At 33.9% G+C, this 24,765-nt stretch overlaps 2 pseudogenes; one reads left to right on the top strand and one right to left on the bottom strand.

Annotated features, from left to right (window-relative positions):
* The first annotated feature begins 15,106 nt into the window (after positions 1–15,106).
* Positions 15,107–21,029, top strand: LOC120154778 (annotated as a pseudogene).
* Positions 21,030–21,922: 893 nt separating this feature from the next.
* Positions 21,923–24,409, bottom strand: LOC120154874 (annotated as a pseudogene).
* Positions 24,410–24,765: the final 356 nt, after the last annotated feature.

The raw sequence follows: 24,765 nt of genomic DNA, 5'->3' as shown, positions 1-24,765 counted from the left end.
CTAAACTCACCATTTTTCGTTAAAAAAATTACGATAGTTTGAGCTGAACGTTAACTTTCTGACTGAAATATAATAGTTGTTTGAGATTTTGGGAGCTGCACATACTTACACCTGTGTAAACATGTGTTAACTTTTCTCAGTACTGAATTAGTATATTTTTGAGAAGTACATACTTTGACAAAATAATGCACATACTTACAACAATGTAAGTATGCGTTAAATTCTTTTAGGTATCGAGATATTAAGAGATATACATACTTACACCAGTGTAACTATGTATTAATTGTTATTTTATTTTATTCATGCTACATGAATATGTTGTCCAACGAAATACCATATCAAATTATTTGACAAAATTATGTATATACTTACACCGGTGTAAGTATGTGTTAACTTTTCTCGTTACTGAATTTGTATAATTTTGAGCAACAAACAAACTTTTTTCATGAAAAAAAAACCATTTAAACCATTGTGTTTAGATATCCTATATGAGCTTCACATGTCAATATGAACAAGCACAAAGAGAGTTACAAACTTAGAACTACTTATCGAAATACTTCTTCATAATATACATGTTGAATGTTACACTCTTCCATAAACAGTAAAATATACCTTATGATGCACAATGATTTTATTTAACAACAAACAAAATAAAATATTAAAAATAGATTTATAAATATTTATTTATTCACATTAACTCAATACAAATATTTTCAGTAACATCAACTATAGAGTTCAAAGTTTATAAATGGTGCAGAGTGAAAACAAAAATTATTTTACATGATAAAAGTTTATAAGTGATACAAGATCTATTATCGTCAAAAGCAACAATTATATTTATATTTACAAATGACAATAGCCATGACATTCTAGACTTAAGCATATATGTTGGTTATTTTATGTATATAAAAAATTATCCAAGTCAAAAACTTATTGACATAATTTTCATCATCTACGGTTGTAAAATGAGAATTGACGATATGCATCTTCTTTCGTATTAATAAACGAGCTATAACTATTTTTATAAACAAAATATTTTAATATTGAGAAAATAATATTAAACAAGAATAATTATGTATCATACATTTGGCTTAGTTAAATAATAGATGTATACGTAATAATATATATAAAAATTAATAATAAAAAAAGATAATGAACTATAAACTATAAACAGATTTAAGTTAATACTTTCCCAATAACAAATAACATTTTCTCAATCATTATTGTATCATAAAAACAAACTAAATATTAAAATATACAATTTTGCGCAGTTCATTGTTTTTTTAGAAGAGTTTTTGCCTATATTTCAACTAAAACTTCAAAAAAAATCCAATACAAAAACACCTATACTAACTTATATCAACTTGAAAAATAATAAAACTTGTACAATCAAAGATAAAAGAAGAAAAAATTAAAGTAACAAATATGTGCCTGTCGATACCGTTTTTCGGCCGGGTGGGGAAAACTTCGTATCGACTTGGGGATTTTCTTTAATTGGTTTTGAAATGTGAGGAGTCGCCACTAATCATTTTAAGGTGCGATTGGGACACCATAAAAACCGGGTGATTTTAATAAAACATTTATTTTTATCAAAATATCAAGTTTTAGGGTATGCGAAAATCCAGAAATCAAGTTCAGGAGTCGGTTATGAGTGGGAAAGGATTAGTATACCCACAAGCGCCCAAAAATTGGTACCTAATTTATTACCCTATATTTAGAATCGGAAATTTTAAGTTCAAACTTAATCTAATTTAAAATTATTACGGACGCAAAGTTGAAAATGGTATTCATTTATTAATGTCAATAGCATTCACCCCTAGCATAAATGCAGAAGATCATATATTGTTCCCAATAATCGGACATTGCCTTAATTTTAGAAATCATGATGCGGTCTTGAAAATGATGTCGACCTATTTCTGGAATTACCAGTAGTCACCCCTGAGCATACTTGCGGGAGATATACTATCGAATCCCTAAAAAGTGAACATTTTCTTAAAATTTTAAAATAAGATGCAATCAAACAAATTTTTCATTAATCCTAATCAAACTAAGGATAGATTAAGGCTTTTTCTAACTTAAAGTGTCAAATTATGAAAATTAAGGAACCTAGAGGCTCAAACCTAAAAATGTAGGCCCTAATATTAACTCTATTTGATTTTAATCAATTATCGAATCGAATAATTGAGATGGTCCCTGGAGCATTTAGGCGAGTGCAAACTCAAATTATTCCCTAAATTAAAAGGACTACATTGAAACCTAGCTAAAAGCGGAGGCTCTATCATTAACTTAAATTAATTTTAATCAATATTGCAATTCGAATAATTAAATTGGAATCTCGAGCAAAAGTGGGGACCAAACTAAGAATTCTCCTAACTTAAAGATTAAATATGAAATTATGCCTAAGATGAAGGCTCTAATATTAATCCTAATTAATTATATCAAATAAATATCTAATTAAAAGGTTCAAGAACTAACTTTAAAAGTTACAAGTTTAGGGGCTAAACCTAAAAATGAATGGACCCTATGGACTAAACAAATAAACACGAAATATATCCGTTTAAGGTAATTATGAAAAATTTAAAGTAAACGAACAAAAGAATTAATATAAATGTTAAAAGGTAAAAGAATTATAAATAAGGAAATAAAGTTAATAAAGAAAAGAAACAAAAAATAAAAAACCTAAAGTTCAAATCATGTAATTAGAAGGAAACTAAAACCAAAATGTGAGAAATAACTAAAATGATGGGAAATGAACTTTTTATGGAAAAAAGAAAAGAAAAGAAAAGGAATAAATGCATATAAATGAACAAATGCACATAAAAGTAAACAAATGATAAAATGTAATTAACAATCAGTGGACATAAAGTTGGGCTAAATTAGAGTTGTAATTTAAAGGAAACGTAAGGAAAACATGGATGTGACAAATCATGAATTAAACACATCTTAGAAGGAAAACAAATTGAAAAGAAAGAAACAAGGAAAACACCAAAAATTAAAATAAGAAAGGGAAATAGCAAAATCAATACACTATGTTGCACTTAATAAAATAAAAGCAATCGATGACCTAAGTATAAAGACACATTTAAATTAGGGGATTAAACAATAAATTTCTATTTTAAGAACAACCTAAAATATACTAACAATGAAACATGCAGAATTGCAACATTAGGACAAATTACTCGATATACTTGCAAAGAAGCCACCATACAATTAAAGTGTAAAAACACAGATAAACATTAGGGGTTACAATGCAATTCTACCAATTAATTACTTCATCTAATATTAATAAAATAAAAAGGGAAATCACACCATCAGGACAATATTTTCGAGACTAAAATATAAAAAAACATAAATAGGGATTAAATTGTAAAAATACGGCAAACGGGGACTAAAAACTAATTATCCATTTTATTTAAACCTAAAATAACCTATTAAACTAAAATAGAAAAATTAAAAAAATAGTCCATGCAAATTAAAACAAAATTTAAAAAGTCATTGAATATGATCAAAGTGTAAAAACACACTAAACTTATAGGGACTAAACAATAAATAGACCAAAAATTATATAACATACAAAGAAAATGCAAAATAACAGATTCGATCCCTACAGGTGACCAAAACGTAAAAATGCGCTAAACCTAGGGGAAGCGTGATTTTACCATAAACTATCTATATATATGCCATTTTTTTCTCTCTTTTCTCATTTCAAATAGAAAACACAAAAACAAAACAAAAAAACCTTTCCCCCTCTCTCTTCTCTCCCTCAACAGATCCCTCTCCGACCGCTTCACGCTTCGCTTACCGTTCGACCGCCACACGCGACGGTCGAAACCCCTAAACCAACCTAAAAATACCCAAAAACTCAGTTTCCCCAACTCCAACGACCTTCGATAAAGCCCCCCACGACTCAGGTAAACTTGAATCTAATCCTCTTCCTATTTTTTTCTGTTTTACTATAAAAAAAAGGGAACTTGGTTGATGTTATCATTTTTTTCGAAACTAAAAAAGGATATGTTTTTGTTATTCTGAAACCTAAAAAGTTTTTTCTTTATCTTGTTGTTGTTCGAAACTGAGAAAATATTTTTCTTTTATTTGAAACTTGAAAAAGAATAGAAAGACCATAGTACCTTGTACACTGTTCGTTCTTGGGTTTTATACCCATTATTACAGAAAATAGAATGATTACATTTGTTTTTTTCTTGTTGTTTTTGTTGAGCTTGCATGGAGTGCTGGTGGAGCTAGGTGGTGACGTGTTGGGACAGCAATCTCCCTTGCTTGGTGGCAGAGAATGGAAGCAGTTGATGGGGGGATCGGGGCGGCTAAGCTAGGGTTAGGTCTAGGTTAGGCTCCGGGTCGGGTTTTGGTTTGGGCTCCTGGTTGGGTTCTATTTTTTTAAAGGGCCTCGGTTTCATTTTGGGCTTGTAATATATGTATTTTTTAGTTTATAAATAATAATATTTAATATTATAATAATAATAATAACAGTAGATTGAAAAATGGTGATTAAAGTGCCCTATAATACCTCGATTTTCGGGTCAGTAGTTCGGGTCAAACCGAGACCCGTAAGTTGAGTCAATTAGACTTCTTATATTAGTTTGGATAAGTTTATAATAGTATTGAGCTTAAGGGGATCCAAGAGTTATAGCTTAGGGGTGGTTTTAGGTTGGGTTTTAAAGGTGAGAGACCAAAAGAGTAGTTTACCAATAGTTGGTTTTAAGAGATAAAAACTCCTCAACCTTAGTGTTTTTCACTTGAGATCAAGCTTCCCAAACAATGTAGAAGTTTTTGAATTTTCAAGCCTAGTTGAAGCAACCAATGTAAGAATTTTATTCTCCATCCCTTAAGCTTAATTAAGCCATAAATCCTTAGTTTTTAGCATTGTTGTAGAAAATGGGTTTTTAAGGTTTTTAAAGTAATCAAGGTTTTCAAACTTATTTTAGTGAATTTGAGTTATTTAAAGTGTCATTAACCTTATTTTAAGCCTTAGAATAAGTTAGTAACCCATTTTCTTCCCTTTGATTAGCTAAGGAAGCTGGAGAAAGTTCAAAGTCAAGGGAAAAGGAAAAGGTGACCCCAAGTTAAATTAAAAGGAGCTTTAACAACAAGAGAAATCAAGTAACACACTCAAAGTTTCCTCATTCCAGTTGTAAATCATTAGAAATGAGTTTTAGCTAGAAAGTGAGTTTGAAGCATGTTTAGTAAGTTTACATGGTAGATTTCATAATTTATGTTTTTAGCATGTTTTTAAGCCTTATTTATGACCCCTTTAATTACATAAGACATAATAAACAAATGTGAAACCTTAAGTAAGGAAATTTATAGAGTTTGAATGGCATTTTCTAGCCCAAATAGGTAGGGTATTGATACTATAAGAGTCAGTACCGATATTGTTCTGCTTTAATGTAGTGAGTATACTTGTAATAAAACTATAACTGGGAATAGTAATAATGCTTAATTCAAACGTAGCAACGGGATAAAATAAGATCAAATAAGACTAGACTTGTTTGATTGCTCGGGAAACAACCACGACACTCAAGTTCCTTTAGAAAAGCTAGCAATGTCGAAGGTATAGATGCAGTCTGGATATATCCTTAAGGAATGCACTAGTCACTTTAAGCTGATTAACTAAGGCTGAGGTCTGACACTCGCAAAGGGTGGGTTAGTCGAGGATATGGTGTCTGATGCAGAGATTTAGCCCCTCAGTCGTACCATGAAGTCTACCATAGAGTAGAGAGTGAGTATACAAGTATACTCACTACAGTAAAGCAGAGCAATAGACTTGATGGCTTGAGCCTTTCAGTGGTATATAGTTAGTATGATTTAGTTGTTGGTGTGGAACCGAGCTAGTTAGCTCAATATTTGGAATTTGTTTTCTTACGCATATTAGGTGGTGTTATATCGGTATTGACTCATACAGTACTGATACCCCTTCTTGAAACTATCCTATTTGGGTTCGAAAATGCCACTCAAACTCCATAAATTTCCATACTTGAGGCTTCCAACTTGTTTATTAAGTCTTATGTAATTAAAGGGGTTATAAATAAAACTTAGAAACATGCTAAAAACATAAATTATGAAATCTACCATGTAAACTTACTTAACATGCTTCAAACTCACTTTCTAGCTAAAAATCATTTCTAATGTTATACAATTGGTATAAGGAAGCTGTGAGTGTGTTACCTGATTTCTCTTGTTGCTAAAGCTCCTCTCAATTTAACTTGGGTTACTTTTTCCTTGCCCCTTGACTTTGAACTTTCTCCAACTTCTTTAACTAATCAAAGGGAAGAAAATGGTTTACTAACTTATTCTAAAGCTTAATATAAGGTTAAGGACATTTTAAATAACTCAAATTCACTAAATTAAGCTTGAAAACTTTGATTACTTTAAAAAAACCTTAAAACCCATTTTCTATAACCATGTTAAAAACTAAGGATTTAGGGCTTGATATAAAGATTAAGGGGTAGAGATTAAAACTCTTACCTTGGTTGCTTCAACTAGGATTGAAAATCTCAAAAACTTCTACCTTTTGGGCTTGGTCATGAGAGGAAAGGAGAAGAGAAAAGAAGAGTGTTTAGGAAGCTTGATCTCACGTAAAAATCACCAAGGTTAAGGGGGTTTTATCTCTTAAAACCAACTATGGGTAAACTACTCTTTTGGTCCCTCACCTTTAAAATCCAACCTAAAACCAACCCTAAGCTATAACTCTTGGGCCCACCTTAAGCCCAATACTATTATAAACTGGTCCAAACTAATCTAGAAAGTCTAATGGGCTCGACTTACGGGACCTGAACTACTGACCCGAAAATCAGGTTGACCCGAACTACTAATCCAAAAATGGGGTATTACATGCCCTCTCTATATTATCAAACCATCAAGAATCAAGCTGCACAAATCATTTTATTAACAGATCCCAATTTTAAACTATTATTATTTTTAGTAGTAAAATGTTTTAAATTAAATACATTTCATTAGATTTTCTATTCAGAATAATTTATGGTGTCATCATCGTATCCTAAGTTTGTTAAATGAATTATCCACATAAATGAAAACAGTAATCACGAATAATATTAAATCATCCAAAAACAACCAACATATTTTATATAGTCAAATAGACAACCAAGCAGATGAAACAGTTCAAGCAGATGAAACAGTTCAAGCAGATGAAGTAGTGCAAATCTTCACGTTATACTTGTAGTTCAAACTCACCAATGATCACCAAAGAGCAACAGTAGAGATATGCAGGGTCCAAAACATAAACTAACAGGGTTCTTTCTCATCAAAGCTTTCACTGGTTTAAACTAATTGAAGAACAAAATCCAGTAACTCTTCAGTCAAAAAAAAATTCAGTAACTCTCGATGTTGAAACCCTTGCAATAAGAGTGGCAACAAGAACAACACACGCTACCTCAAAATCACAGTAGGAAAAAAATAGTTTCAATAAGTAAGAAGGATTGAAACTGTAACCTCCTAGACCCGGCTTGGAAGTTTCGACCGAACCTAGACGGTCACATCTCGTATACAAAAATCATTTTCAGATTCAAAACACACTTAAAATCAATTTTAGTAAGTAAATTCCATGAAACGGTAAATTACTGAAATAACCATCAGAAAAGCCTATACGATAAATATACAGAGATGTCATCATCAAAAAACAAAAAAAAATTAGTAATACAGATGCTTGAAGACAGTCGTAAAAACTTGTGTCATCAAAGTATAACAAAAAGGGGCATACAAAAATATACAATGATACAAAAATGAGAAGAGTTAGGTTCTCCTGATGTCAAGTCTGCTAGCATACTGTCTGGTACTATTTGAAAAGTTAAAAATTAAAGGATGAGCTAAAAAGCCCACTGTGCTATTTATGGTGTATAAAACATTCAGACAAATACTTCAGTAAAATTTATTTTATAAAAACATGCTCTTTAAAACATGAACACTACACCCATACGAGCACTAGAATGTGTAGGTTCCCCTGAACCATATACCCACTTGTACGCCCAGTAAGAACCTTATGTTGATAGCATAAGGACCTGCGGTAAGGTCTTAACATGTGCACATAGTAGAGGAGCCTACGGTAAGGTCTTACAAGTCATAGACTAGGCATAAGATACTTACTCCAATCATACACCCGAATGATAGTAAATATGCATGAATTTGAGTGAAAACAATAATTTAATTTAATAAAACATGTCTTTTTTCAGAATCATATATAAAAATACGATAACTAGAGATCATGTCATAAATATACGAAAATAAGATACCATAAGTCATATCATGAGGTAAAACAGATATCATGCAGTCTGAATATTTAAATTTCAAAATAGTTCAGACATATAATTTAAAACAATACTCCTAATATAAAATAAATAATAAAATTTAATTAAGTAATTTATGGAAACCTACAAGTAGCTCTCCAAGAACACGGATCATACTGATCTACCAGATGGGAAGCACTGGATCTGGTCAACCCTCGATCAAGGATATCACATATACGTTCACGAAAATATAATCCCAGATTAATTCCATAATCAAATCCCAAATAAATAAGAAAAATTGTTAAAAAATAATAACATTTTCGTATTAATGGGCTCGATTCAAGGCTTTCAAGTTAGAATTTGGTGAAACAAACCACAAAATCGGACTCATGACATCGAAAAATGTTAAGAACGAGGTTTTTTAAAATAGTCAACATCGGTCAACGGTCAAAGTCAACACTGGTCAACTGTCAACGACGATAGTCAACAGATTTGGTCAAACGACTTAGCTTGACTCGGCGCGACTCAGCTTGGCTCGGCTGGATCAATTCGGGTTGGGACAGTTCAGTTGGGTCGGTTTTGTATTTTGGGTTTGGGCCGAGAGGTGTACGAGTCGGGCAGGTGGGTCAGATCAGACAAATCATTCGGATGGGTCAGACACGTGGGTCAATGGGTCGGACAAGGGTCAAATCGTTTCTAGAAGGTCTACAGGCAGTGGACGATCCCCACGCGTAGCGACGATGCGTGGGGGCTATCCGGAGGGTTCTAGTGACGTAAAAATTACGAAAAAAAATTAGAAAAATATTTTAAAGCATTTTTAGGCACTTACCTAGCTCGGTTCACAATGGTGAACGACGAAGAGCCCGTTTACACTTCATCGAAAACTTACTTTCATTCACCCCTCCACACGTTGACGACAGTGACAACAAGGAGACCACCATTGGACTCAGGACGATGCAAGGATTCTGATGGCATGGAAAGTGTCGATGATGGAGCAACGGTTGATGCTAAAACGAAGTTTTAAGCTTTCTCGAGAAAAAATCTAGAAAAGGAAACTGAAAGAGAAAGAGTGAAATTCCAACTTTCCAGAAAGAAAAATTGTAAAATCATACTATAAGTCCCCAGGCTTTTGGTTATTACTAAATCAGATCTGAATTTAGTTTAAATTTTATTTTGGTATTTGATTTTCATCAAATTTTCAATGTAATCCTTAGAATTTAAATTACGAAAAATTTAACCCCGGAATTGAGGTATGACAGAAACTAAAGCAAGTGCTCAACCATAACCTAATCTAATATAGATCAACCACACCATTATTAGTTTTTTAACGCTGGTATGAACAGATTGAAGATTAAGGCTCACAAAATTCATTCAGGCTTTTAATCAAACATCTCTGGACAATTATAATTTTCTAAAAAATCTCTTTACTTTTCACTTTAAATGGGACATCCATAGAGTTATACAAAAATAAAAGAAACAAAAAATAAATAGTGGGGAGAAAAATAAAAAAGATATACAGAAACAAAATGTTATTAATCGAAATAAGAAGAAGAACGAAGGAGAAACTAGAAGGAGAGAATAGAAAGAGAGAACTAGTTTTTCTTTCAAGAGAAACCTAAATCAACGATTGAAGGAAAAAGAAAAACAGTCATTAACATATGACGAAAAGAATAAAGGAAATGATATGTTTATAATAATTATTTTATTTTAGGGGTATTTTTATCAAAACTGACGAGAATTGTTAAATACATAAGAAACATAACGGAATACTATTCTTCGAAAAACACTCCAAAAAATCTATTGTTGGTAATAATTCATTACCCCTTAGAGGGAATGTTCTTAAATCAAACATGAAAATATTGTTTCAAAAAAAATTATTCTCGTTGTTAATAATTTTTTTTCGCAAACCAAAAGTTCCCTTAGCGGCGTTGTTGCTTTCCCTAATTATAACATCTCAAGGGCTTAATGGTTCAATTACTCTCTCAATCCTTACTCTTTCATCTTTAGTTCAAAAAGATTTCTTTTATTCTCAATTTTCTTAGCACTAAACTCAAATTTGACCTAACAAATTTAATCAAACTTATTAATGAGCTCATTCATAGCTCATGTCTATACATGATTATTGACCGTAAGTTTGAGTAATTACATGTTATCAACTCTAAATATGTTGTTTGCATGAACGATTACTCAAATAATTAAAAGTTTGGAGACTATTTATGTACTTTACCCTAATTTAATTGCATAATCTAAAATTTATTTTTTATTTTAATTATTTGAGTAATCACTCTTCCAAACAACATAGTTGGACTTGATAACATGTTCTCCACCACTGTTGGTAGGGTGTTTTTCTGAGGCCTGTGAAAGGCCTAGTTGAGGAACAATGCTTAAAATAAGGAGGAGGAGGAGGAGGTTTAACGGAAGGTAACGAGTCACGTCAGATAAAACTAACGGGAGGTAATATCAGGGACCGTAATGAAAATGAACTAAAAGTTTGGGACTATATTGCACGTTTTATAAGTTGGGTGACCAAAATACAAATGTACTAAAAGTTCAAAGACTATTTATATACTTTACCCTTAAAATTATTGATATTACGAACTATTAATGGGTTTATATTTTAAGTTTTCAGAGATTATATTCTGTGCTAGATGAAATAATTGTTACAAAAGGTTGTTGTTTATATTCAAATTGTTTTAATATAATTATTGACTGAACGCCTCTAATATTTTTTTTATTAGATTGTTTTCTCAATGTCTGAGGGAAAGAATAATTAAATGGATGAAAATATTAAATAAATTATTATTTTATGGGTAAACTACATGGATCTTCCCTGTGTACTTTGTTTTATTTCTTATTCCACTCACTGTACTTTAAAACTGGTCAATTTCCTCAATGAACTTTATACATTTAGTGTTTTTGGTCACTAATTAATAAAATTCATTTTTTGGTCAATGAGTTGTTACCGCCATCATCTTTATGGGTTTTTGATGAAACTTTGACTTGTCCTCGACAGCGAAAGACGACACTTCACGGAGCGGGGTCAGTAGGGGTTTTAACGGAGCACGAAGACGATTTTGATGCCATAGGCGGTGATATTCACCTACGAGTTTTACCTGATGACGTCATAATGTCGTTTGTGGGGGAAACGACTAAGTGACCAAATTTGTCAATTATATAAAATTCAATGAGGAAATTGACCAGTTTTAAAATACTGTGAGTAAAATAAGAAATAAAAAAAAGTACAATGATGATTCGTGTAATTTACCCTTATTTTATTTAGATCACCGTATATATAGTAATATAAAAAAATCTCATAACAAATCAATTATCATATGTTTTTACCGACTTAATGAGGATATCCTAGGATGATAATATATTTATGATAAGATCACCAGATAAAATCTAGGGTAAACTATACGGGTGACCGCTTAATTATAGTTAAAAATCAATTTTGATCACTGATATTTCAATTTTATTAAACATATCATCTAACTATCTAAATGCTTTAGTCAAACCACCCGTTGTTAACAGTTATTGGAATAGGAAATGTGACAGTTAAAAACATTTTGGTATAATTAAACAATGTCCATGCCACTTATATATTCTTTTATTTTGGTTCTCATTTTAATAAGTTAAAATAATGATACATATCATCATTCGACTGAAGGAGTAAATTTACTTTCCTCTGGTCACCCTCTAGTTGAAAGAAAATAAGTCAACACTTAAAGGGGCTAGAGGGATTCAAAGCATAGACCTTAGTTAGGGTAGAAAGAACCAAACCATTGGACCAAGGTATGCAATTGGTTATATTCGTACAACAAATAATATATACTTTGCATTTTAGTAAATTTTTCTTTATATAACAAATAATATATTTAATAAATAAAAATTTAGAATATTTTTACATTAATAAAAAATACAAATATACAAACAATATTTTATATTAACAAAAAATTTACTATTTGCATCATATTAATAAATATATTAATATAATATTTTATATTATATATTCATATTATATTAATAAATATATTAAATATTAGAAAAAATAATAATACGTTTTATATATTTGTATTTTTTATTAATTTAAAAAATAATTTTAATTTATTAATTATATTATTTATTGCATAAAGAAAAATTTACTAAGATACAAAATATATATTATTTGTTGTACAAATGTATTGAAGTGTTTGCTTTGGCCCAATGGTTTGGTACTTTTTTTTAGGGGCTGCTTGTTTACTGTTGAATGGAACCATTAAGCGTTGAATGTTGAACCGTTCAACATTTAGCATGTTTGATTCTCACCTCTGAATGAAGACTATGTTGAATGAAACAACAAAACACTACTGAATGATTCAGCATTAAAGTACATTCTGAATTATTAAGCATCCGGTATTTGACCATAATACCTATTTTTTCACATGTTGTCTTATTAAAAAATCATATCTTATAATATAATAAATCATTATGAAGGTAAAAATGAAAATATTCATAATTCAGATTGTACATTCAGAACCATTATTAAACAACATGTCATGTTCAGAGTCAATTCATACAGAGCCTTTGAATCATTCAGGTCATTGAATCATTCAACGCTTAATCATTTTATTTTATCAAACAACCCCTTAATCTACAAATAAATTTTAAATGTGTTTGAGTTCAATCATTCTCTCATATTTTGAAAAACAATATAGCATGATAAAGTAATTGAAATAGGGTATAATCTGGGTTGAATTTACATATTAACTAGTAAGACGAAAAAAAGTTAAAATTGTCAATGTTTTGGTATTTGATTTGGGCTACTATGGAGGGGGAACACCTAGAATCAAAACTAATTAAAAAGTTAATTTATTTTAATAGTTTATATTCAGAAATTTTAACTATTTTATAAAGTATAAATTTCTAAAGATAAATTTTTAATAGTTTATATTAACTGATCATTTGATGAGTTAGAAAAACTTAATTTTGTTTAGAAATTATATACTATTTGATAAAAGTTGGATGGATTTTCTACTACTTTAAAATATATATTTAAGTATCGTCCGTCTAATATGTGATCATAAATCCATCAAAAAATTTAGTATTGTATTTTTTTTGGGCTGCCCTCTAATTCTAAGGCTTAATCTTGACTAAATCTAAACCGATCTGGGTCGAACATCTGACTTTGGTGAGTGAGTCTCCCCGTGGGGATTTAATGCATAATCAAGGAATCGAACCTAAGACCTTGCTTAAGCATATCAAACTGCTTATCAGTTGAACCAACCCCGTTAGTATTTAATATCATATTTTAAAAATGTTTATATATAATTTTAGTTCGATTTTATATCTCTCAATCATAAAAAAATATAAAATATGTCTATTACAAAATTAAGAATAAAGTACATTTTACTTCAGACGTTGTATCGTATATGTTACTAAACCGTTAATTTAGTAACGATATGATAACGTAGATGTTACATAGAAACAATATCGTTTTAGTTATGTTATTTTAATAGCTAAAATGACATCATTTTAATGAAAAAATTCCATAAATACTCCTATGAAAGTTTGACCCTACAACTTTGCCTTACACTTCTTCACTAAATCAATTTAGAAATTTATTGAAATTATAATAAAATTTTAAGTTTATCTAGGGATGAAATGTTAGGCTTTCCTTCTTAAAATTTTATGTTTAAACCTCTTAGTGTATTTGTTTATTTATTTTCTCGATTTTCTTTATCTAAATGATATTATTTCAATGTATCGTTCATGTCAGTAATTATCATATATGTCATTAATTTTAAGTTGATCTAGGGATGAAATTTTAGGCTTTCCTTCTTAAAATTTTATGTTAAACTCTAGGGTATTTGTTTATTTCTTTTCTCGATTTTCTTTATCTAAATGATATTATTTCAATGTATCGTTCATGTCAGTAATTATCATATATGTCATTGTATCGTTATCAAAAATAATAGTTCAATAATATAATTAGACGTCTAAAATTCAATGATATATTATATAATTTATTTAAAAAATATTTCATACCGATATCGTCTAGCTTCCTTCGATGGAAGGAAAGGGGCGATGAAGCCGACAAAGGGTACCTATCTTCCACGTCTGAAAAAATTGGATGAAGGGATAGGGTTAGGAGGAAAGTGGGAAACTAGGCATGGACCACTCATCAAGCCAAACCAAGCCTCTTTGGATTCTGCTATCCCCCAAATCCTGTCCATTTACAATGTGACCACGTCTGAAAAAATTGGATGAAGGGATAGGGTTAGGAGGAAAGTGGGAAACTAGGCATGGACCCCACTCATCAAGCCAACCAAACCTCTTTGGATTCTGCTACGCCCCAAATCCTGTCCATTTACAATGTGACCACTGACTCTTACCATGACACATGTTTCTGTTCTTATTTTGGTCCGGTTTTGCTCCCAAACCCACAATGGGCTGCCTCTGCGATTTCCCCCCTTCTTGTTGCTCTAACTCTATCCGAAATTCCCACGACTTTGCCTCGGTAATTAAAAGAAAGATTATTATTGTAAGATGTCTCAAGTTTAAATACGAAATTTGTATGGTCGAAATTTAAAATCTTTCGAATAGATATCACCTTACAATCATTCAAACTTAGGGATGAATTGAGGGGATGAGTGGAGGCAGTCGTCCCTAAAATTTTAAATTATTATATATTTTAAATTTTTCTATGCATTTTCTATTGAAAATTTATTTCACCCCTTGGAATTTTAGTTCATCCCTTAAATTTAAATTTGTCTCCCCTATCATAAAATTCTATGTCCGTTCCTGCTCGGACTAATAAAAAAAAAGCTCCCGGATATGTAGGATCTAAGGATCATGAGTGTTAATGAATGGGGTTGTATATTGACTGACATTAACACGGGTTTATTGCTGTAAAGTTTTTGTTTTTAATGGGGAGATGGAACCACATGATCCAAATCCAATAAGGGAAAGTTGGTTTCTCTATTGAATAAAAGACAGAAGCCCATGACCCAGAAGAATGCTTCAATAAATAAAACGGGGATTAACAAATATGGAAGTCCAATGATAACTTAACTGCCACTGTTATCCTCAATTGGGAAACCAATTTCTTCTTTTATTATTTTTATTTATAAAGGTTAAACCTTCATGTCGGATTGGTGCCAATCACCAATCCACTGGGAAAAGAAAAAAACTTTATTATAGTATTTTTATGTTATCATGGTCCTGCTAGCTGGTAATGGTAAAGTGCTGCTAGTCTTTCAAGGAGATTGTCGAGTTTCCCCCCCCCCCTTTTGTTTGGGTTTTTGTTTTGTTCTATAATTCGATTGGTGATGGATTCTGGGTTTCCTGGCCGAGCTTGGGATTCTTATTTCCATGTTCTTCAAACTCACAGTCACAGATAACAGCTGCCCTTTCCATTTCCCTCTGCTTTTTTTATCAACCAAAAGGTTGTTATTTTTGCTAAATTAGTGCTACTTTTTTAGTTTTCAAGCTTAATAGTTATGGATATTATGTTTTGCAATAGCTAGTAATGATGGGATGGATTCTTTTTAGCTGAGCTTAATTGGGTTGTGGGGTGGAAGGAAAAGGTGAATTCATGATTAAGGTTATGGATTTTGAACTGGTTCATAGAAAGTTTGGAACTTTTGAGTAATTTGGTCTGTGCTCATAAGCTGTAGTTAGGGATTTAATAGCGACCGTTTGGAACAGCTACGGTGGTGCCGTCCGAAACCGATAAACAACTGCGATACCCACAATAGCGATCGTTTTGTCGCAATTAAAAATGTGACCGCAACTGTAATTTGAGTCCCTGGTCCTTATTGATGGAAAGGAGATACTTTTTATGTCTAGAAAGCAAAATCCTTCATAGGGTTCTTATTTGGATCTCTTAAATTTGATCCTATCCTGCCTTTCTGTCCAAAAATTGGACAAGGAATTACTGATAACCCAAATTTCTTGCTTTAATGCTATAGGGAAACCTGGATTATTTACAGGTTTAGACTTCAATAATCTTGAACCTTTATGGTCCTCTTGCTTGATGCTTTTGGGAAAAAGTGAAAAATGAATAGACAGCAAACTTTAAAAACTAAAAATGAAAAAATAAAGGTAAACTAGAAAAGCATCAACCAAATAGAGGTAAGTTTTCTTATCTCAAATTTGTTTGCAACCATGTCACTTTTTTCTTCATAATGTAGAGTTCTTTTATGGTGTTTGTTATTCATGGATATGTGTTTCTTTTCTTTTTGTTGAATATCAGGAGAAAATGTCTTCATCAAGGCAAAGCCACTCGTCTAACAACTCTGGGAGATCGAGGCACAGTGCTCGAGTTATTGCTCAAACCACCGTCGATGCGAAACTCCATGCAGAATTTGAGGAGTCCAGTAGCTCCTTCGACTATTCGAGTTCGGTGCGTGTGAGTGGAGACCAGCAACCCAGGTCAGACAAGGTTACCACAGCATATCTCCATAACATACAGAAAGGCAAGTTTATCCAACCCTTTGGGTGCTTGCTAGCCTTAGATGAGAAAACTTACAAGGTCATAGGATACAGTGAGAATGCCCCTGAAATGTTGACCATGGTTAGTCATGCAGCTCTTTGAATCCAATCTTGGTCAATTGCAAGACATCTGGGAAGCCCTTTTATGCGATAGTTCATCGGGTAACAGGGAGCTTGATTATTGATTTTGAACCTGTGAAACCCTATGAAGTTCCCATGACTGCTGCGGGAGCCTTGCAGTCGTACAAGCTAGCAGCAAAGGCAATTACTCGCTTGCAGTCTCTTCCTAGTGGGAGCATGGAAAGGCTCTGTGATACGATGGTGCAGGAGGTTTTGAGCTCACTGGTTATGACAGGGTGATGGCCTATAAGTTCCATGATGATGACCATGGAGAAGTGGTTTCTGAGATAACAAAGCCTGGCCTAGAGCCATATTTAGGTTTGCACTATCCAGCCACCGATATCCTCAGGCTGCTCGTTTTCTGTTTATGAAGAATAAAGTCCGTATGATCGTTGATTGTCGAGCAAAACATGTAAAAGTATATCAAGATGACAAGCTTCCTTTTGACCTAACATTTTGTGGTTCAACCCTCAGGGCTCCACACAGCTGCCATTTACAGTATATGGAGAACATGAATTCTATTGCTTCTCTGGTTATGGCTGTTATCATCAATGATGGAGATGACGAGGGTGATAACACTGATTCCCACAGTCGCAACAAAAAAGAAAGAGATTGTGGGGTTTGGTTGTATGCCACAACCTACTCCTAGGTTTGTTCCATTCCCTCTCCGGTATGCCTGTGAGTTTCTTGCTCAAGTATTTGCCATCCATGTCAATAAGGAGTTAGAGTTGGAAAGTCAAATGATCGAGAAGAATATCCTTCGTACTCAGACCCTTTGTGTGACATGCTTATGCCCTAACATTTTGTGGTTCAACCCTCAGGGCTCCACACAGCTGCCATTTACAGTATATGGAGAACATGAATTCTATTGCTTCTCTGGTTATGGCTGTTATCATCAATGATGGAGATGACGAGGTGATAACACTGATTCCCCCACAGTCGCAACAAAAAAAGAAAGAGATTGTGGGTTTGGTTGATGCCAACACTACCCTAGGTTGTTCCATTCCCTCCGGTATGCCTGTGAGTTTCTTGCTCAAGTATTTGCCATCCATGCAATAAGGAGTTAGAGTTGGAAAGTCAAATGATCGAGAAGATCCTTCGTACTCAGACCCTTTGTGTGACATGCTTATGCGTGCACCTGTGGGTATTGTATCACAGAGCCCAAATATAATGGATTTGGTGAATGTGATGGGGCTGCCTTATTATACAAGGACCAAACATGGAAACTAGGAGTAACTCCGAGCGATTCCCAATTGTATGAGATAGCTTCTTGGCTTTCTGAGTATCATATGGATTCCACAGGTCTGAGTACTGATAGCTTGTATGATGCTGGATTCCCAGGGGCTTTGAGACTTGGTGATGTAGTTTGTGGGATGGCAGCTGTGAGGATAACCCCCAAGGACATGCTTTCTGGTTCCGGTCTCATACTGCTGCTGAAATTAGATGGGGTGGTGCAAAGCATGAACTTGGTGAGAAAGATGATGATGAAGATGCACCCAAGGTCATCATTCAAGGCTTTCCTTGAAGTTGTCAAGACCAGGAGTTTGCCATGGAAGGACTAAATGGATGCAATTCATTCTTTGCAGCTTATTCTACGGAATGCGTTCAAAGATTTGAGACCCCAGATAAAAGTACCAATGTCATATACTCAAAGCTCACTGACCTCAAATAGAGGGATGCAAGAGCTGGAGGCGGTGACGAGTGAGATGGTCCGTTTAATTGAAACGGCTACCGTGCCGATTTGGCTGTTGATGTGATGGCTTGTTAATGGTTGGAATATGAAAATTGCTGAGTTGACTGGTCTTTCAGTTGATAAGGCAATTGGAAGGCATTTACTCACGCTTCTTGAAGATTCTTCAGTCGAAATAGTCAAGAAAATGTTGCTCTTGGCATTGCAGGGTATGTAGTGCTCCCTATCTTGGTTTCTTTCTTTCCGTTCGGTTTCGCTTTTCTCTTTACCCTTTTCTGTTACCATTTAGTTTTCTTTTTAACATCAACAATTTTGTCACATTTATTTATGATCAGGAAAGGAAGAAAAGAACATCCAATTCGAGATCAAAACCCATGGGTTGAGGTCTGAGGCTGGTCCTATCAGTTTAGTTGTCAATGCGTGTGCTAACAGGGATCTTCATGAAATGTTGTGGGGGTTTGTTTTGTGGCACAAGATATAACTGATCAGAAAATTGTCATGGACAAATTTACCCGGATTGAAGGTGATTACAAAGCAATTGTACAAAATCCAAATCCACTGATTCCACCTATTCGGTATGGATGAATTCGGCTGGTGCTCTGAGTGGAATCCAGCGATGACCAAATTAACCGGGTGGAACCGAGATCAAGCGATAGATAAAATGCTGTTGGGGGAGATTTTGGGACCCAGAATGCATGCTGTCGTCTCAAGAATAATGAATCGTATGTCAATCTCGGTGTTGTACTAAACAATGCTGTGACTGGTCATGAGTCTGAAAAGGTTCCTTTCGGTTTCTTGCTCAGAACGGGAAGTACGTGGAATGCTTGTTATGTGTGAATAAGAAATTGGACAGAGAGGGTACTGTCACCGGTGTCTTTTGTTTCTTGCAGCTTGCAAGCTATGAGCTGCAACAAGCACTTCATGTCCAGCGATTGACGGAGCAAACCGCCATGAAGAGATTGAAAGCATTAGCTTATCTGAAAAAACAGATCCATAATCCTCTCTCTGGTATTATTTTTTCTAGTAAAATGATGGAAGGCACAGAGTTGGGACTAGAACAAAAACGCCTTCTGCAGACTAGTACCCTGTGCCAGCGCCAGCTCAGGAAGATACTCGACGATTCAGACCTGCATACCATCATTGACGGGTATGATCATATCCTGCAAAAAGATTGCATTACTTCTCTTTTTGTTTTTAATCAGCAATAAACAGTTGCAGCATACAGTTTCGAAACATAGATGTCATGCCAGGCATAATTCTGCATCAAAAAGATTCATATGAAACTAACTTTAACCATGCATTTTATTAGCCTGCATTTTGTTGCTTCTGTAATTATTACCGCTTCGTCTTCTTTGACGGTTTAATCCCATGCTTATCGTTATCACTTGCTTACTCGGTGTCTCCAACCAGTAGGAGTTTCATAATCCAAACTTTGGTTGGCGATATCTTTATTTCACTGCTTACTTCTTCTCTTCTCTTCTCTGTGTTTTCAAATTCTTAACAGTTACGTGGATCTTGAAATGATGGAATTCACCCTGCATGAGGTATTGATTGCTTCTATTAGTCAAGTGGCGGGGAAAGCAACGGGAAGCATATCCGAATAGTCAATGATACAGCAGAAGAAATCATGTTCGAGACCTTATATGGACAGTGTTAGACTTCAACAGATCTTAGCCGACTTCTTGTGATATCAGTTAATTTTACACCACAAGGAGGCAACTCGTCGTTGTAGCTAACTTGACCAAGATCAACTAGGACAGTCGTTCACCTTGCACATTTGGAGCTCAGGTAATTGTTTCATCAATATGCATTCATAGTTTCATACCAGTAGTTCACATGTCCTAAATATTCATACAATTCGAGGAGAACGTTCCTGCGTGCTAAGTTAATCATCTCGTTTCATTTTCTTTAGATTGATCCATCGGTTGTATGTGTATGGAACTGGTTTATGTATCCTTTAGTTATGCACATATGAACTTTACCTATATGAAGTCAGCCGAAGTAAAGGCATTTTGTATATGTTTCGGATCAGGATAACGCACGCAGGTGGCGGAGTACCTGAAGCATTGCTGAACCAAATGTTTGGAATCGACGAAGATGCATCGGAAGAGGGTATCAGTTTGCTCATCAGCCGAAAGTTGGTACAACTCATGAACGGAGACATCCAGTATTTAAGGGAAGCCGGCAGGTCCACTTCATCGTGACGGTTGAACTCGCCGCTGCAAAGGTCCGGATTCCAGAACCTGACGGATATGACAATGGTGCTTGTATAGTTAAGGGGAACTTAGTGAAGTTTTGACAAGGTATTTTGTCAAAGCATGTGGGTTTTTATGTTGTTGTTGTTGTTGTTGTTGAATGAGTTGCACTTTTCAAAAAGATGTTCTTCCAAGGCTGCAGATCAAAAGGTGTTTTCAATAAGCTTTGTTAACCTATTGATGACTGTTGCAGAACGAACTGGTGCTTGGAAATTGTAACATGTAATTGTTCAGTCTTTCGTTTTCTCAAGCAAACACTCTTGGGTGGGTTTTCTCCTACCAATCGTGGGAATTAAATAGGTAAGAAACATGTTTTATTGTCTTCTCCAAGGCAAAAATCACCATTGACTAGTACGGTATACGGCTTTTTTATTTAGCCTAATAAAACAATATAATTTTATTTTAGGATCTATAATTTTTTTTATAGTGACGTGGAACTCGTTACTTCGAAATGATGAGTTCTAATAAAATATTTTTTTATTCAAAATTTTTACTTGTGATAAATTTTAATAAAATTATATTTTATTAGAACTCGGCACATCAAGTGATAAGCTCCATGATCACTGTAGAAATATTATAGATATCAAAATAATTTCTACTTGTCTTATTTTCTCAAATAATTTACCCATTTATTCTATTTGGCCCAAAACAAAAACCATTGCTAAACCCTAAAAGCCCAGAACCTTAATATAGGTTAGGATTAAATCATTATGTTCATTTTAAACTTCAAATTGATTACATGTTTAATCAACTTTTAATCTTAACTTTCCTCTGTTTTCCCATTTTAAACTTGGATTCGACACTGAGAATTGACATTATGAGGATTATGATACACCCGACCCGACGTCATCGTAGATAACATTCTTCTTAAAGTCTTAGATTTAAACAACTATATTTGCGAGTTTGTATACTATTAGTGCACTGTATGTAACTGTTTAAACTTAAAACATTGAAGGAAAACATTACCTTTAATCGTTAAATTTTTTTTTGAATAGTGATGTAATTACAATGTATTTTATGTTAAGGCATTGTTAATCTGTTAACAATACACGTACTCTGTCGATGTTGCTGCTCGAACCAAAACCTCTAAAGAACATCATCTTTTATCGCTAAATCTGCCCATTGGATTAAAAAAAACCTTTAATATCTTTAACCAACACAAATCTTATAATACAAGATCTAAAATTCGGCTCTTTGCGAATTGACATTAAAACAGAACCATTAAGGAATCCAAATCATAGTTCAAGGAGCTGAGACCTATACATTTGACATTCAAAAGTACATGAAAACTGATTTAAGTTGATGATACACCGGAGCTAACACGGATTCCTTGGATTACATCCATGTCGGACCAGAGGTATGCTTCCCTTTCTGTTGCTCGTTTCTCGTTCAACTTGGCGAACATTTTCTTCTCAAAACCTATACAGATGCCAATTAGCATTCACAAACTAAGACCTAAATAATGATGGTGAATTTTGTGAACCAATAACTATTTCCATAATAAATGACTTTTAGATCAACTCCGTCCCAGTGTCTTCCTGGTCTTATACCGTACCGATTTGGTGCTGCGTCTAATTTTCTTACAATCCAACTATGAGAAGGAATATCTTGAGGAACTATAAATCCCGATTCTTTCATCTTCTCAGCATCCCCTAGGTCTTTAAGAACTAGCGTAGTTTGCTTTTTCTACAATATATTACGAAAATATGTCAACTTACGTGCTAAACTACCTGAATCCTCATCAGCATCGGACGAGTAGTTAAATTGCCTTGACCATATGTGCCATAGGATCACACCATCTTAGTCTATCCTTCAACATATTGTCAAGCTCTGGGTCATCCCTGCAAGTAGAAGTTGTCAATATAAAATTACTACAAGCAGCATTATTGGAGAGAAAAAATAATCTGAATCAAGCAGAAGATAGAACTAAGTCGCAATAATTACAACCCCGAACATTGTTTAGATTCTGTTATCTTACCTGGTTCGAGCAAATGGTTTATTCTTCTCGATTTCTAGTTCTTGCAACCTGGCCTCGGCTTCCCATTTTTGGGCTAAGCCTTTGCCCCATTCCAACTCTTTCTCCTGTGATAAATAACATTAAGGCAGACTATTAATTCTTGCTCACTAAGAACAAAGTAAACAATAAAGTTCACATTTACTAGGAACACATCGCTAGAATTGGTTACAACGATCAGAATTGAGAAGAAACGAATGACGAAATTATGAACTCTACAACTAGCTTCTCCATTTTGCACCTTACGCTTCTCTTCTTTTCGTTTTGATTTACAGTAATCTTCTTTTGATATGCTCTCCCCTGAAAGGATTCATGAGGCATGTGGGAGCCAGATGCAAATGTACATAAGTTTTTAACTAGTTATTACTTAAAGACTATTTGTCATTCACTTTTTGTCTTACAGACAGATCCATCTATTTAAAACCACACACCAAAAAGACCACAGACCTAAGACAGGATAGGAATCAAATTGGAAGGTACGTAAATCTGATTTTGAATGTTTTGGAATTTATAATGAGATATATGCAAGCAAACTAAAAGCACTGCCAATATCATGTTATCATCAAAAGAAAAAGAATAAAACAGGAGGCTACTTTAATCCTTCATTTGCTTTCAGTTTTATACTATACCTTTCTCTCATTTCATCAACAGGGTATTTTACCAATGTCCTCGTGGAAATAGCCACAAGCCCCTACAGCATATTACTATACAACGGCAGCCACATGTGATAATTACCTCAAGCAAAGAAAAGGCAGCTTCTGCAATTTGTCCAAAAACAAAATAGGTTAAAGTCTACAATTGAACTCAAGATTGGTGAGTACCTATTGTTTATCCTAGTTACATAACACTTCAAGGAAAAAATGTAAAATGCTAACAGAGCTATTTTCTGAAAACTGAATTATATCTAGATAGTTAAACAGAATAGGTACCTTACCCAATCATCCTTCTTTGTTTTGGAAATCTCTTCTTGGATCTCACTGCCAGAAATTAAACCAGTTTTTGGTTGCTGTATAAAAGCATGACCAGTTGATTCCCTCCTACTTTTCCTTTGAGGAGAAAGGTCTGAATCATGAACTAACTCAAATGTTTGACTACAAGATTGTCTAGGTGGGGGCATACCAGGATTGGGTGATTGTGTATGATGACGTCTTGAACTTTGCCGCAGAGGAAACATCACTCACTCCAGTACCTTCTCTCAAGGCTTCATCCTCCGTTTCGGTGACGGCGTATCATTTCTCGCCCTCCGTTTCCGAGGTGGTGATAAATCGGCATCTGCTCTATTTACTAAAGGTTCTGGTGAAGGTGAATCATTCCGAACCATCCGTTTCCGTGAAGGAGATAAATCAGTACCATCTGCTCTGTTTACTATAAGTTCTGGTGATGGTGTGTCATTCCGAACCCTCCGTTTTCATAGAGGAGATAAATCGGTACCGTCTACCCTGCTTACTAAAGATTCAGGTGATGGCATGTCATTCCAAACCCTTAGTTTCCGATGAGGAGATAAATCAGTTTCATCTCTAGATGCCTTGACTTGAGGTACTGGTAAATCAGTCCTAGCTGCCCACCTACAAGGAGGTGATAAATCATACCCTTCTCTTAACATTATTTCATCCTGTGCCCTACTTCTCAGTGGTGAAAAATCAGAGTTCAAACCAGGGGAACGTGTGCTTAAAGCTTAGTCCAACGAACAAAAGAGCCACAACAATCGATAAAGAAGAGAAGTCTTGAAAGTGGTAGTTCTGATAGCACTAGCAGGTTGATCAAATGAAGCCATTTTCAGACCATATGTCAATGAAAGAAACAGATACCAACAATTCAAACCCATAAGTATATTGGATTAAAATAACACTTGCCATAGAGTTGCAATCTATTGAGGAACGCCAAATCATGTGATGGTTGTGTGAAAGTAATTTAAGGAAAAAACAAAGACTCAAGTCAACCAATATTTTGATCGTATAG

This window comes from Hibiscus syriacus, unplaced genomic scaffold (genome assembly GCF_006381635.1).
Source record: "Hibiscus syriacus cultivar Baekdansim isolate YM2019G1 unplaced genomic scaffold, ASM638163v2 tig00111151_pilon, whole genome shotgun sequence".
Lineage (NCBI taxonomy): Eukaryota > Viridiplantae > Streptophyta > Magnoliopsida > Malvales > Malvaceae > Hibiscus > Hibiscus syriacus.
The sequence above is the reverse complement of the archived record's forward strand: the minus strand, read 5'-3'. Positions and strand labels throughout refer to the sequence as shown.